The sequence below is a fragment of the Ailuropoda melanoleuca genome, chromosome 9, assembly GCF_002007445.2.
Source record: "Ailuropoda melanoleuca isolate Jingjing chromosome 9, ASM200744v2, whole genome shotgun sequence".
Taxonomy (NCBI): domain Eukaryota; kingdom Metazoa; phylum Chordata; class Mammalia; order Carnivora; family Ursidae; genus Ailuropoda; species Ailuropoda melanoleuca.
Genome location: NC_048226.1, coordinates 2,380,637 through 2,396,941, shown reverse-complemented (window position 1 = coordinate 2,396,941; position 16,305 = coordinate 2,380,637).

Genomic DNA, 16,305 nt, shown 5'->3' with positions numbered 1-16,305 from the left:
GCTTCCTCCAAAGTCGAATCAAGTTTCTGGGCGGATAGAGGCTATGGGACAAGGAGGACGGACCAGAAAGGGGCTCAGGGATGTTCTGCAGGTGCAAGTGGCCTGTTTTCATCTTAGGTAGTGGTGATGCACGTGTACACAGTTGCCAAAATTCGTCAAACTCAGTACTTAGCATCCAGGCAGTTTGTTGTATATTAATAATAATCTCAATTTTTAAAAAAGGGGCCTCAGTTACAGCAGATAGATGTTGGACATCAGAAACAAACAAAAACCCTCTGTGGTAAGGAAATAGAGGAACTTCACAATCTGATTAGTGAAATGGACATAGATACACATACGTGCTTTGATTCTTATAAACAAAGAACTAAAAATGCACATTCTTTTAAAATTCTTATGGAATGTGTACAAAATCCATCACAAGTGAGGCCAGAAAGAAACCCTAAATAATGGAAATTGTAAAGACCACATTCTTTGGCCATAGTGTGATGAAAGGAGGTATTTAATTAAAAAAAACAAGCAAAACAAATACCGTACGATGAAACCATTTGAAAATTTAAATCTGAAATTCACCCAAAGCCCTCCTGAGTCAAAGAATAAATTGACATTGTTTCTTAAATAATCTGTAGTTAGAATAACCAGAACAATGTAGCAAGGAAAATAGTACGTATCTTGGTAAAAGCCACATCTGTACTTAAAAGGAATATCATACCTTAAATTGCTTTAATATCAATGGGTAACAAAATGACAATAAATGATTCAAGAATTTAATGAAAAGTAAGGAAAAGAGCAACATAATAAAGCAAATTAAGAGAAGAGAGAGTTTTTATTAAATTTATAATAAGAAATGAATTTGAAAAGGAGAAAAACAACAGAATTGATTAAAATTCTGACTTTTTAATATCACATCAAGGATTTTAGGACATCGGTGGTGAAGGCATATGGTTTTTGGCTCTAGAAATTGGGCTCATCACACGGAGGATTTTCTGGCGCTTACCTAACTCATTCCTTTAGAGGATAAGTTTTGTGCTGTTTCCATACATTTTCATCTACACGGGTGACAATTTTTCCTATCTTCTACGCAATGATTGCAATAATGATTTAATCCACGTTTGCCAAGCCTACCTGAATGTTCCGGCCAAACTGAGCACCCTTAGTGCCACGTGCCCTCGTACGAAAGAAGATACACTTACTGGACAGAATGAGCAGAAAGGAAAGCAGTACCTAGGTCCACTATTCCCAGTCCCTGATCCCTCATCTTGTGAACACTCCCATGCTCAGAGTGGATATAACCAGAAAAGCATGCAATGTCAGTGGGCCTCTTGCTCCCAGACTTAACTACACTGTGTCCTTGCCAAGGCCCAGCCAGGCAAAGATGACAAATTTGGTTTTGACGCCAGAGCATTATCTGAAAAGAAAGTATGTGCAAACTCTAAGAGTTGTGCTCTTTGCCCAGGGCCAGCTCTTTGAAAGAACACCCTTCCGTCCATGAGTCTATGAGCGAAGGACCACCCCTCCCCCCAAGGGTCTTGCATCATAAAGGGCAGTTCCTTTGGCCTCGTTCCTCCTGAAACTCATCCAGAGGACGAGGGGTTTAAGTAATAGTGTCAATTAAGTTGAAGAGAAACCATTATTCTTGACAGCTCTCAGTGAGAAATGCAAAATTATCTGATTCATTTAGTATTTTAGATTAAAACTTAGCCCAGAGTGCCCCAAGGCTGTTCACTGAACGCACCATGTTGGTATGCACACGTCCCTTTTCTTAGGCTGGGGAATCCTCACATTAGTCTGGAAAATTGTCTACATTCACCCCGAAACCTGCTGTTTTCCCTCCGCTTTTCCTTAAGGCTCATCTTGGGAGGGTCACAAATGGACCTTCAAGAATTTACCTGCGTTGTACATTATTTTGGTCAGTAGCCTTTTTTCCTGAAGTTGTCCCAAAGTCTTATCATTTTCATTAGCATTTAGAAAAACATGCACTTTTTTTTTCTTACTGTGGTCCCAAATAGTTCTGCATTTAATAACATCTGTGACATTTCGGTCATTTACTCTCCAATGGAAACTGGGCTTCTCACATCTCTGTACTCCATATCCCACGCTCTGAGTCACCACCTCCCATCCCTCACCCCTGCCAAGTCCTCTGGTGTCCGGCAGGGCTCCCCTGCCTCCGTCCCTCATGCCAGACTTTCCAGCGTCGGCTCTGTGCTCCCTCGCCCGATCTGATCTCCCCCAGGACTCACAACGCCTTGCCCACCTGGTGATCCTGGCAGACTGGCCCAGCCTCTGCACTCACACGCCTGGGAAGCTAGGGGAACAGAGTGCTCCGTCGTGCACCCCAGACCTCCAATCTCTGCAGGGTTCTCAGCTCTGTTGGGTGGACCTTGGTCAGCCTTTGCTTGCTCTCAGCCAGTTCCCTCTCTGCAGCTCTCGCAATTCCACATTTTTCTCCAAACCCCCAACCCACCTCACCCACCTCAGTCACCATTACGCCCTGAATTGTGCCTCCCGCCAAATTCGTATGTCGAAGTCCTAAGCCCCAGTGTGATTTGGAGATAGAACCATTAAGGAGGTAAGTAAAGACGAAATTAAGTCTCAAGGCGAGGGCCTTAATCCAATAGGACCGCTGTCTTTCCAAGAGGAAGAGACACCAGGGGTGCGTGCACACAGAGGAGAGGCCATGTGACGCAGTGAGAAGGCGGCCCTCTTCAAGCCAAGGACAGAAGCTTCACGGAACACCAACGCTGTCTGCACCTTGGGCTTGGACATCCAGCCTCCAAGACTGACAGAAAGTTCATCTCTACTGTCTGAGTCACCCAGGCCGTGGTATTGTGTCCTGGCAGCCGTGGAAGACGAATACACCCATAGAAATGATTTTACCTCCCGCTCTGTGGAGAAGATGAGGTCGTCAGACAGGAACTCATTCACCTTCCTGCTCTCCTGTAAAACCGTGTGCGACCACCCATTCCTCAGCGTCTCCTCACCTTCACGAGAGAATGAGTTGCTCCCCTTTTGTCCAAAGCCAGAATACGGTGGCAGCAGCGTGGAGAGAAATGAGAGCAGGACAGACCAGAAGCGCATGGACCGAGGAGGCTCCCACTCGTCTGTTTCTGCAGAGTCCTGGAAATAATCGTGTGCCTAAAATGTCAAGTGGTTTTGTTTTGTTTTTTCTCCCAAAACACGGAAAGCTTTGCTGCCTCTAAACATGACTGGGATCTCTAGCTAAGAAGCCCTCGGCTGGTGGTCAATCTCTTCCCCTTCTGTTGGGTTAAGGACCTTGTTTTCTTACACCTGTTGGGAATGCTCTTTGATTGCATTAAGTACTAATTATGGCGTTACTCCCGCTCGGCAAACTCATCAAGGTTTGGGGTCTTATTGGTCTTTGATTTCTTAGTGTCCCACCTGGATTCCGCACACAGGTGGCTCTCAGACAATATGCGTTGAACGAATGAATGACATTCCCACGGTCTGCTGTATCTGCAGTTCCAGCAGAGTGAAGATGGTGGGACCGTATTTGATGCTCATTCTTTTTCACTCCAGCCCAAAGAAGTAACTAACTGAAGATTTGTAATATTGTCCCCGAAGAGTTGTGAGTGAACCTTTGTTTCCCATAAGGACATTCTTCATGTAGCACAGCAAGGGAGACAGATTGCTCTTGAAACACGAGGGAATTTTTCTCTGCCTCTCCCTTCATGTTTCAAACGTATAATCTTCAAGGAAGAAAAATGTTACTCCGTTAGCGAACTGACGTGTGCTTTCATTAAACAGCTGGGACTCACTGTCTCTCTCGCTCATCTCAGAATCTATTTCTCCATCTGTTAACACCTCCTATTATATCAAGTTTCCTTGGCCTTTACCATCACCGGGGGAACTCCTTGTCTTTGTCTTCGTCACTGAAACTCTATGGGCTTTGCTGAATTCAGAGGCTCCTCCCTGCCACAGAGGAACAAATATAAATCTCAGGGATCAACAGCTTCTGCTGTTTCCTTCGGGATGTTGCTTCCATGCATCACCCATGCGATCCCAGATTCTGGATCTCCCCTTCTCGCAAACACACTGTTCTACCAGAACGCTCAGACTAGTGTGGATTTTTACCATCATTCCTTGCACACGTATTCCTTCAGAAAATGGTATTTCCACTCCTTCTAATTTTCTTTCCAGAGATTTTCCTAAATTTCCATTTTTGAACTCCCCTTTAGAAGTGAAATCACATGTCCCATCAATCTCTTTACATTTCTAGAAAAAAAACCCCAAAAACATTGTTTTCATTTATAACTGGAACAAGTTTTTCTGGCAGACATAATTTCTCAGTCTAATTTTGCCTTTCTCAAATATTCCATATCCCCCTGGACTGTTTTGTGTGGGCCATGTCTCCAATTCTACTTTGCGGACACACGATATCTCCTTGTTCTATTCCTTGCTGTTCCTAAAAACGTTGGGAATAGCAGCGGGGTCATCTAAAGAGCCAGGGAGCTTGGCCTCAGCTGCCTGACCTCCCTCTCTTCACACTGAGAATCTTCTCTAAAACTTAAGATGAGAGGCGACAGGTCAGAAATCATCCACACGGCTCAGCCGTGAACAGACTAATTCTACTCCTTAACTCAAGCTCCAAAAAGCCCAGAATGTGAACTTGCTTTACGATCTCACCTATGGACTGCCTCCCCAACTCACTTTCCACACACCTAGCCAGGGTCACCTCTGATTTCACGCTTTCCTTGTGCAAACTTTTGGACACCTGCTCGCAGTTTTCCTCCTACTAATTAATTCTTCCCCTCATCAACCCTTGAGCCTTGAAAAATGTCTCAAGCATGCTGTAGCCCTTTGACTTCCTGCCTCTCTCCTCCCAAACCAAGGAGCAGAGCGTATCTCTGGGTCGCCTTCGGTCCATCCAACAGCTAGATCCCGGTTTGCGAGCACAGTTTGTCCCTATCTTCTGTCCCCAGTAGGGACTCTAGGGCAGCGATACCTAGACCTGGCTGGCCTACTGAACTTCAGGGGTGGCTTTTAAAGATAATGGGGGAGAGAGAGACAGAGAGATTTTCATCAGAGTGCTGTTTCCAGTGTGAGTCCCTAGAAGCTTTACCATTAAAAAGCTTATCAGGTAATTTTAATGATTCATTTGTAGAGGGATCAGGGCATGAATCAGAACACAGATAATGAGATGCCAACCCTTGAGGGAGTGACCTAAATATTCTGGGTGAATTACAGATTATCGTGATGCTTGTGATGAGCTGAGAGTCGAATCTGCCTGGAACAAAAGTGAATGTCCAAGAGCCGTAAGAACGGACAGGAGTGAGTGGCCCGTGGGGCATGGAGAGTCAGCTGGGGGGGGGGGCAGTGGCAAGTGTCATTGGCGGGACTTGAAAGATTATTCTGTGACAAAGTCTTAGTTGTTTTGCCTCCCAGGAGCTGCCCGTCGCCCCCAGGGTTTCCGTGGATTCCATAAACTAGTAATTTTCCAATAAATCACTCTTCTGATTTTGTTTTGATTTTCTCCCATGTTTTAGAGGTATCCACTCTATTTTAAATTCTACAGGTTTACATTTTAAAAGGTCAAATTTTAAGTTGAAGCTATCAATATTCTCTATCAGTGTGATTCAATACTATTTCAAATAAGGAAGCAGCATCTTTGATTTGCACTAACAAGTTCAAAGAATAACAGTTTAATATTTGCTTTTTTAATGGTAGCCACAGATACTTCGGTTTAGCTTCATGGAATTGATCTCAGCGGCCCGTATCAGACTTTTCACGCTACAGTAGACTGCTTCTGGAATTCGGAGATTTGCTTCATCTCTTTAAGAGGATTACCTGTTGAAATAAAATCTTCAAGTGAAATGCATGATGTATTTTGAGAGCCTTTACACAGCTGGGGTGTCTCTGCTCCCACCAAACACGGCACATGAAAGATCCTGAAAGGATAGACTGAGGTATCACCACTTTCCTTTCTCCCCCAGGACACCTAGAATTGCTCTATTTTATTTCTAAAATGATTATTGCACTAGAGAAGGGTGGGGCAGCCTGATTTATGTGACTAAGTAATAATTTATTTTATTTCTGCCTGGACACTTGTTGGAATTTCTCTTTGTCCATTAAAAGAGTATCTTTGTACCTTAAATCTGAATCCCACTGAATCCAAGAGAGCCTCCCTTTTCACTGAATTGCCTGGAAAGTGAACAGTGTTTGTTTTCTTTTCAAAATTTCCACTGAATCCTCAGTTATGCCCTTGTTTCTATTTCTAACATTGCTTATTGTGCATTTTTGTTTCAGACTGATTGCAGAAAAAGCTATCGATTTTATCTTCTTTTTTTTCTTATTTCCCATTTTAATAATTATTTTATCTCTCAGTTGTTTCTTTTATTTTTTCTGCTTTCTGTGGGGATCGGTGTGAATTCTTCCTTCCATCCTCTTTCAGTGAATTCTTATTCATTTTCTTCAATTCAGAAAGAAGTTTGTCCTATTATGTCTTTGTGGATTTCTTATCTTCTACCTTCTAGTACGTTCTCTAGAGGCAATCTTCTGTCTATTGAGGATGCTTTTGCCGTCGTTCGTATTTAGAGCCTTCTCTCTCATGATTTCACATCTCAGCTGTGTCCGCTCCAACCTGAAAAAGAGAGTTACACACTTGTTTTCCACTTTACTCATTTCCTTGGTATCATCTAGTGCCTCCAACAAACAATTCAAGGTTGCACAGGCTTGGGTTGTGACCACCTTTACCTCTACCATGTATTCGTTCCCTTTGTGTTCACCTTTCCATTTCAGCCCTTTGCGGTTTTATTTCAGGATTTCTGTCTCTACTTAAATTCTTTTCATCATGTGAAAAAAAGTTTCTAGAACTTTCCTTTTGAATACCGAAGGAAATCGCAATAGCATGCTTCCTATGGGCCTTCTAAGTGTGTATTCCTTTCCCTTGCTCTGCTACGTATTTTCATAGGCTTCTCCTTGATTTTCTCCTCTTCATTTATCCACAGATATAAAGAGAATTTTGTCTTCAGACTTGAAGTCTATCAATAGACCATGTCGGCAGATTTCCACGTGTCCCTCTCTGCCCACAGGTACCGACTATTGTTTGAGTTCTCATTTACCACCATTCTAATTCCTGATTTCTGGAAGATTCCCTACTGGTGTATTGCCAGAAAAGGTGGCTAGTAGTCTGTAATTTTGAACTAAGGAAATCATTTTTTTAAAATATTCCTAATGTGAACATCTGCTGGCAGTTTCCCGCTGTCGACTCATTCCTACAACACTTCATTTGAAAGGCATGGTCCTCTGAATGTAGGCAGAGCCTGTTTCCCCTGCAGTCTGACTGCTCTCTGACATTATGAAGAAGGGCAACTGGTAGCCCGTGGGTCTCGCAGGATGGTGCTCTGGTTATCCCACAGAAGAGCATCGGTGGTGAATGGTCTCAAGATGCCATGTTTTGTTTCCTTTCTTTTCTTTTTTCTTTTTTCTTTTCTTTTCTTTTTCTTTTCTTTTTTTTTCTTTTCTTTTCTTTTTTTTTTTTTGCACAGCTCTTGGTTTTGGAGAAGATAAACTAAACCTTTCTAACTTTTTAGAAAATATGTATCTTCGGTTTCAAGAAACAAAAGCAAATTGTACTATTAAGAAAAATAGAGAGGTTTCTCCTTTCAACTCCATATGCTGTGCTGTTGGTGTCCAATTTCCCCAGATAACAGTGAGAAGCCGCAGAAGGAGGCCCCGGGGCTGAGAAGCGGCACGGCATTCTGAGTTGTCCAATCCGGCTCTGGCTTTGCTGACTGCCCCTTCTCCATATGTGCTACTCTTTCTGGATTCCTCTGTTATGGACACTGGTCTTCCACGTTCAGTTGCACACGTCTTATCTTCTGGTGATTTTCATCTCTTTATGATCCCCCACCCCGCCCGAGTTCTGCAGAATTAAATAATGACGTGTTTTGATTCATTGACTTCTCTGGACTTCACAGAGTCGCACATTGTGGTGAATACTGCAGGGCAAGCATTAGAAACTGTTGCTATGCTGGTCCTCTCAGGAACTTCTGAGTGCCATGGAGTGCCGGTAGGCTTTGAATTATCGTCCCAAAATCCAATCCCAGACCCAGGAATGTGCATTTGACAATCATAGTACTGCCTCCCCACGGACTTAGTGATATTTTCAGAGAGGGGCATGTGACATTTTCCCAGGCCAGACTTTTCCCTGGGGTATTTTGGAGGAACTTGAGTTTTTTCTTGTCTTTTAGGATTATGAGCTGAAAGCATATAGGCCTGGGACTTCTGAAGGGTGTCTCGCCAGGTACTTTGAAAGTCTGTATAGAGTAAGAAAGATCTGGGGCCCAAGTAAAAGAAAAGCAGAGACAAGTAAAGTTGCAGAATAGATAAAGTGGGTGACATCATCTGAGTTTCAGAATCAGGCCACGCCTGAAACGAAACTCATTCCACGGGAATATCCAGTTATAGGAACCCAGAAACGCTTCAGGTCAATCTGCTCTGTTTTATGAAATCACGAAGTTAATTATTACATTTAATTTGCCATCATTGCCTGCTATATTTCAATTTTATGATACATTTTCCATTTGCCCTGCGAGCACAGTACCTGTCCTATATTCTTCCTTCTCCTTGACTCTATGCTGTTTCATAATTTCATGAATGAAATGAGAGATTCTGGAGCATTTTCTTGCAGGTGACAGTCTTCCAAAGAAAAACTATATCCCCAAGTATCAAATGGTTCTTTTTTCTATTACTGAATCTTTTCAAATGTCTGTTCATAAATACGTTTCGTTGTGGCTTGCTCATTCAAAAATAGTGAATACTGGGGCGCCTGGGTGGCACAGCGGTTAAGCGTCTGCCTTCGGCTCAGGGCGTGATCCCGGCGTTATGGGATCGAGCCCCACATCAGGCTCCTCTGCTATGAGCCTGCTTCTTCCTCTCCCACTCCCCCTGCTTGTGTTCCCTCTCTCACTGGCTGTCTCTATCTCTGTCGAATAAATAAATAAAATCTTTAAAAAAAATAGTGAATATTGTGTATCGGAGTTAACACAAGGTGTTTTTTGGTTTTTTGTTTTACAATTTGTTCACATTCCTATTTTGGTCTTTTAGGGATTGATGAGAGAAATTTTTCGGGGAAATCAATCTGACAAAACTTCTAGTTTATAAGATCAGGGATCCAGTGGCGGGTAGAATCAAGAAGAGAGTTCCTAACACGGGAGTCATGTTTTGATTATCTTCTCAGGTTTTTACTTTCACGTGTTTGTTTGGGTAGCCAGAGTTACCTGAGTCACTGCTCTGACTCCTCAAGTTAACAAAACCCCTGCCTGGTGACTGATTATTCTCCAGCCTTATTCAGCAGGTTGTCTATACAAATTTTTACCTAAAACCGAGTGCTATTGGTATATTCCTATTCTCGTGGAGTTTGGTTCTAAGTCTCAGATGTGTGTTGTCTCTATGCCCCCGTTTAGAGGGTGTCATTATGGCCGGTCCTGGCCGCCCTAAGAAAGGCACATTCCTGGGTAGCTACCAAGAGTTGCCATTTATCCATCGTTCATACCTGTAGGATTATAAACGTTCTTGGCTGCTCCTCCTTGAGTCCATTCTTGGTAGCATTGCATGGATGATGAATTTGTTGTTGTTGTTTTTCTGATTTATATATTGTAGCTGTTCTTAGAATTGAGTATTATTATAGATGGTTTCCTATTTCTTCATCATTATCATCATCATTAGTAGAAGGCGAGGAAGAGGAAGAAGACGAGAAACATTTCAATTGAAAGTCTACAAAACTACAGTAGCTAACTATATTTGCATAGGTTGCCGTCCTAAACCGGAACTCTGATCAGATTGCTCGTGAGCGGTGTGGCCAAAATTATAAAATAGAGCAACAGTTCACTTGGTAGGTTGTTGTGAGTCACCTCCCCTTTCCATAGTCTCAGGCTTCATTTAAAAAATAGGTCTCTGGCAGTTTAGATAAAATCATTTTTCTTCTCTATCTTCCCTGTTATTATTCTACTTTTCAAAGGCAAGTATTTGTATATTAGTCATAAGGGCTTCATCACAAAATGTGACATAATTGGCAACTCATTGAAGACATGGGAACTTGCTCTTGTGTGCAGAGTAATCGTTTCTTATAACAAGAAACACATGTGAGAATTTTTTTAAAACTGTGTCTAGACTTGGGATCTTTCCCAAGAGAGTTTCCAGGTGTTTATCTAAGCATAACGGGCCAAATGACTACATTTTAGAGGCTGGGAAATAGGAACGGCATAACAGAAGTCTAAATGTGACTGGACAGCCTCATAATTCTAACATTAATTTGGAAATTGGAGAACCTTGAATGAAATTAATATCCTGGAATCAGGGGGTAGAATTTATTGTGAATTTCTATTTGTTAATCTCCGCTGATGCCATTGCTCTCGGTCCCTTTACATTTGGCTCTGCTTTGTCACTTGTGAAATGTAAATTTCCCTAACTTAGTGCAAATGTTCACTGTAGGTCTGCGTTTGCAAATCTCCAATCACTTAATACAATTGCACTAATTCAATGCTAAACTCAAATTCATAATACTCACTGAGATCCTAATTCAGAAAAACCCAGACAGTCCCCAGATGACTTCACTGCAGAAAACTTATTCATAAATTTCTCTTCTCCTCCTTGAATGAATAAGTTAAATTATTCAAGATTCTAAAAAAAAATAATTGGCCATGGCAGGCATTTACCTATTGTCTTTTGCCCCAGTCCACCTTTCTTTGCGGTACCTTGAGATGCGGGTGTGGGGGTCTATTTCTTTGCCAAGTGACTTCACATTAGTTTCTGCCAGCAGGGGGCACTGGGGAGTCTGGGAAGGTCAGAGGAAGGCGAGAGCTGCGTTTTTCTTTCCTGTGGGCTGTCCCTGGTCACCTCGGCAGTGGCACTTCTCATCAGCAGAACTAGTGTTCTAGATTCCAACTTTGTTCGATACTCCCAAACATTTATCATCATGGACCTTCAGAGTTATTTCGGCTACAGCAAAAAGAATCCTCTTCTCAGGGGTTTAAGTTCAGCTTCCAAAGTTATATATTCGGATAACCCCAATGATTACCTGCCTTTTCTCCACCACACTTATGGGTGATAATTACTTCGTGTGTGTGTGTGTGTGTGTGTGTGTGTGTGTGTGTATTTTCTGGGCTTGTTACTTGTTTCTTCTCTCTTTTTTCAACCACACCAATTCTTGTGTAACCAATTCCTATATTAAATTCTGTCAGTTGAAATACCTATTATGGTTTCGACTTTCATGGCCGCACCCTAAATGATATAATACTAGTAAAAGTTCTAGGAAACAGATGCTCAAGGGTGAAATGCTGGTTTGCAGCTACAATACCAGTCTGCAAGAACTACCCATTTTCTTTCATCTGGTAGGAACGAGAGTATATATTCACAGTCTTGCCTCAAATGGATCCCAAATCTCCAAAGCTGTCACAGTAAGTCCTCAGAGACCCTAATCCTCTCCGTGTCCCACAGTTATCACCCTGGCCCACTGCTATGCTGGCACCACACTGACCGCACGTGATGAACACCAGTCAGCAGTGCTTTAGATGTCTTACTGAGATGCATGCAGGCCAGGGGTGCGGAAGATGGGCCCATGAATCCTCAGATGTCTGTCCCCTCAGTGAAGTTGCTCAAAGTGCCACAAGCAGAAAATGAATGTCCTTTGGAGTGTCTTGCAAACCACACCAGGAGAATCACAGTGAAGATGTTACTGGTGTGGTCCAAAGCCCTGCCTCTCTCATAGACTCAAGAACTAGAATCATATTTCTACTTCTATGCCTAGCAGCCTTGAAGTTCTAGAAGATGTCTTGCTGAATGGGAGTCTTTCCCTTTCCTTCTCTCAAAAGTAGGAGTTTCTCTTAGAAGCACTTTCTTAACAACTCAAATAAGTACGTGTCCCTTGCTGTATACTTTTAAGAAAGAACTTCTCTTGACTGAGGACTGACCATCTATCTGCTGGTCTCAGCAAGTATGCACGTCCCTTTGTAGCGGCACAAGTTCACCAGCAGGACATGGTCGATACAAAATATACATCCTGGCTTCCTTCTGCTACGTACAGATTTTTTTTTTAAAGATTTTATTTATTTATTTGACAGAGAGAGACAGCGAGCAAGAGAGGGAACACAAGCAGGGGGAGTGGGAGAGGAAGAAGCAGGCTCCCAGCGGAGGAGCCTGATGTGGGGCTCGATCCCATAACGCCGGGATCACGCCCTGTGCCGAAGGCAGACGCTTAACCGCTGTGCCACCCAGGCGCCCTGATACAGATTTTTTTATCCCAACGGTTTCTGGTGTTTTTGTGGGGTTTTCCCTGTTTGGTATTTTTCTGGGTAATTCAATGGAAACTTTAAAATGGAATTTGAACCATTTTCATTCAAACTGGTATCTTCTCCAAAGTGCGTGTGTTGAATGAAAGGAGAGCCGTAGTTTACCATCGTGCCGCACTAGCCGTGCCAGCGGTGCTTTTCCTGGATTATGTAAAATCACAAGCAATTAGTACGACAGAGACGCATCAGAAATAAGACAAAAGCTGTTTCTGAAGCAAATGTATAAAGTCCCAAGGTATAGGCATCAACTTGTTAATATTTTGAGAGGGTAGTGGACACTGAAAATATTATTTTTTACCTTTAAAAGCTAATTACCTGTTACTACTAATAATTACCCATCAGCATGCAAATGCAACATCCAAGCATTCTACCACTGCCTACTCTCTGCCTAGAAACGGTGCAGATGAAACACCTGGTTTTCTGTCACGACTTCCCTTGGGTGACCTTAGACAAAGTCCCGTGGGTCTCTATGACAATAGTTGCATTGTTAAAATAAAATACATTTTATTTGGATGGATTTCATTTGGCTTTATTTCTACAGATCAAGAACTATTCCCGGGGGGTGGGGATGCTCCATTCGGGGGTACTGGTTACAAGCAAGGAAGGAATAAATAATGGGTTCAGCCACCAGCTCAGTGGCTGTGGCTGTGGCTGTGGCTGGTCTGTCTCTTCTCTGAACTGAGAACCATCCACAGGACGTGGAGGGGTTGGGTAAACCTGTGTTTCTCCTAAGATCAATGTAACAATAAATCAGCAAGCCCTCAACTGGCACCTGTGTGTCCTCATCCATGTTTTAGGTTACTTTGAAGAGCACGAGATGATGATAAGAGACCACTTTACTCTCAAAAAGGTCCCAATCTAGCCAGGAAGAGCTGGCCCGCCCACCAGGGATAAACGAGCTCTTTAGGCGTGCTCTGCCACGGATTTCTCAGCACTGGGCCAGGACCCTCATCGCAGAGACAGACCAGCCAGAGCCAGGACACGGGGTTTCCTTCTCTGAAGTGCACCAGAATCCAAGCCCTAAGTCCTCTGGAAACTCAGCTCTCACCGCTGCAACAGGAGGACTGTCTTCTGGTCTCAGGAGTGGGGACTTATGTTATGAGCCCTCAAATATTCTGAATGCCAGTAATTCGTAAATGGCTTTTTACATGAATGGGAACACTTAGCAACCCAAGGCATGCTCTGCTAGCTTACGTATGTTCAGATACTCCCACCACCTTTACGGGCTGTGATCTCAAGAAATTATATATATTTGGTGTAAGGTTTATTGCTCATGGTGGTGGGTTTAAATCTGTATTTCTAATTGCTTTAATAATTCCAAAACCATCCTGCCTTTTTTTTCCAGGTCAGATTACATTATCATCTTTAAATCCGTGGGGTAGCTGACAATTCATTTTGGGAGTAGGAGATGTGTCAGCTCTGGTATTTTGTTTCTGTCTTGTGCATATATTATAGGATTATTTTAGAATCAAAGTTTCTTCCAAAAATCTTTTAAAGCCACCTGTCCATTTTTTTGAAGGTTGATTCCGTTAAATTTAAGACATATAATGTAAATGACCACTAAACCAAAAACACAGAAATGATAGTGCAGACATACAGTGAAAGAAAGAATGAGGTTGTCAGACCCCCTCTGATGTGAAGCTCTGTCCCTTCCCTCAGGTGACCCCACTGACTGGTCATGAGCTCATCGATGTCAGTCCCTTCATTCGAGCAAAGATAATATTTGCTTCTTAGGGTTTACTTTGTATACTCTTCCTTAGAGCTCGCTGTTCTCCACCATGAGAACCCTTTAAGGCCTAAGCTTTTGAAAGGCAACAGCCGATTCTCTGCTAGAATACCCTTTCCATGAAGTGACAGATACGCTGACCACGTAGGAGAAGGGGCACAAGACAAAAAGAAGCTGTGAGAAGAGAAGAAAAAACACATCCACGTATGTAAACACGCTTTCTCACCTGTCCGGGATTGGGATGAGCGACCAGAGGGTCAGGCTTTCCAGACAGGGGGGACGTGTGAACACAGGTGCTGGGCTGGGCATAGACGAGGATGGGGCTTCTGGGTGGGGGTATCCGGGAAGTCCTGGGAAGTAAGACCCTTGGGATAAGGAAGTGCCACACTGGAAATCAGACGGAGGAACCAGCATCTGATGCGTTTGCGTAAAACGGGGGATTTACATGTGATCTTCCCCTCTCCTTTACCCCGGCAGTTAATAATGTAACACTAGGGAGTATTTCTGATTTTTTCCTAGGTAGGTCTTCAATCCATCCACTTCTCCGTGTCTCCATACCATCCCCAGGCTCCTGCCCCCTCCCGCCTGCTCCTCCCAGGTAGTTCGTCTCCTAACCAGTCTTCCAGCTCTCACTTTGCCTCCCCATCCTTCCCCAGCCTTGCCTCCCACTCCACAGTCAGTGCAGTTCCTGGAGTGACCCACTCTCCCTGCCACCAGCCAGGGACTCTGTCTCTTCCGCTGTGTGCTGGGAACACTCCCTATCCTGAGCCCCGCTGTGTTCCCTAGACCCGAACTCAACACCAGTCCCTCCATCCCTTAACTGAGCCAAGCCCCCTATGATGTCATACAGGAAGCCTACATAACGCTGTTGTCAGAGAAAGATTTGTGAGCTTCAATGCCTTTATTCATAAATGAAGAACATTTATATTAAAATATGATTTAAGCATTCAATTCAAGAAGTTAGGATGGAGGGCTACCGTCGGAGGGTTGTAATAGTGTCACACGGTGACAGGTGGTAACTCCACTTGTGGGAGATCCGCGTAACGTATAGAGCCGTCAAACCTCTATGTTGTACGCCTGATACTAATGGGACACTGTGTGTAGCTAACTATACATGCATACAAAAGAGATGATCAAATAAACAAACCCAAAGAAGGCAGAAGGAAAGAAAGATACAGGCATGCAAAAAAAAAAAAAAAATTAAAGAACCTATTTGTAATTCTGTGCAAGGAAACGAGAATCCACATGGTGATTTCCTAATAAAATCTAAACGATAAAAACCTACCCTAGGAGAGAAATTACACCACAATCAGGGCACCTGGGGGGTTCAGTCAGTGAAGCCTCTGCTCAGCTCAGGTCATGATCTCGGGGTCCTGAGATTGAGCCCCGAGTCGGAGTCGGGATCCCTGCTCAGTGGGGAGTCAGCTTCTCCCTCTTGCTCTCCCCCTCCCCCTGCTCATGCTCACTCTTGGGCACTCTCTCTCTCTCAAATAAATAAATAAAATCTTTAAAAAAAAAGAAGGAAATTACACCATGATCAATTACCAGTGAAGAAGTAGAAAAAGCTTCCTAAAGAAATAGCCCCAAATACTAAAATCTTCACAGAGGGGCGCCTGGGTGGCTCAGTTGTTAAGCTTCTGCCTTCAGCTCAGGACGTGATCCCAGAGTCCTGGGATCGAGCCCCACACCGGGCTCCTCCACTGGGAGCCTGCTTCTTCCTCTCTCACTCTCCCTGCCTGTGTTCCCTCTCTCACTGGTCGTCTCTCTCTCTCTGCCAAATAAATAAATAAATAAATAAATAAATAAATAAATAAATAAAATCTTAAAAAAAAATCTTCACAGAATCGTGCAGAGGTGGTGGTTGGGGTGATGGAGAACATCTCGACTGCACAGACAGCCACCTGTCCCACACAAATGTTCTTTTGAGAATCAGGTTGCTGTATTATTCAGAGGACAGGTGGGCTCTTTGAACTACAATTCAGTACCTCTCCTCTAAATGAAATGACCACGCATTCTGAGTTTCTAAAATAGTTCTCTTTTCCAGAGTTAATCTGAGTTTTCTAGAAGTGGTTAGATCTTGATAGATTGAAATTAAAAGTAGCTAGTTTTTAATGTATATATACATATAGTAATTATATGCATAAAGTCATTAGACATTGGAACTCATTAATAAATGACAATTCATAAGTTAAGGTGACTACACAATTACTAAAATTAATATATGCACAATGATCAGGGTTGATATGCTATTTCTTTTTTTTTTAAAGGTTTTAT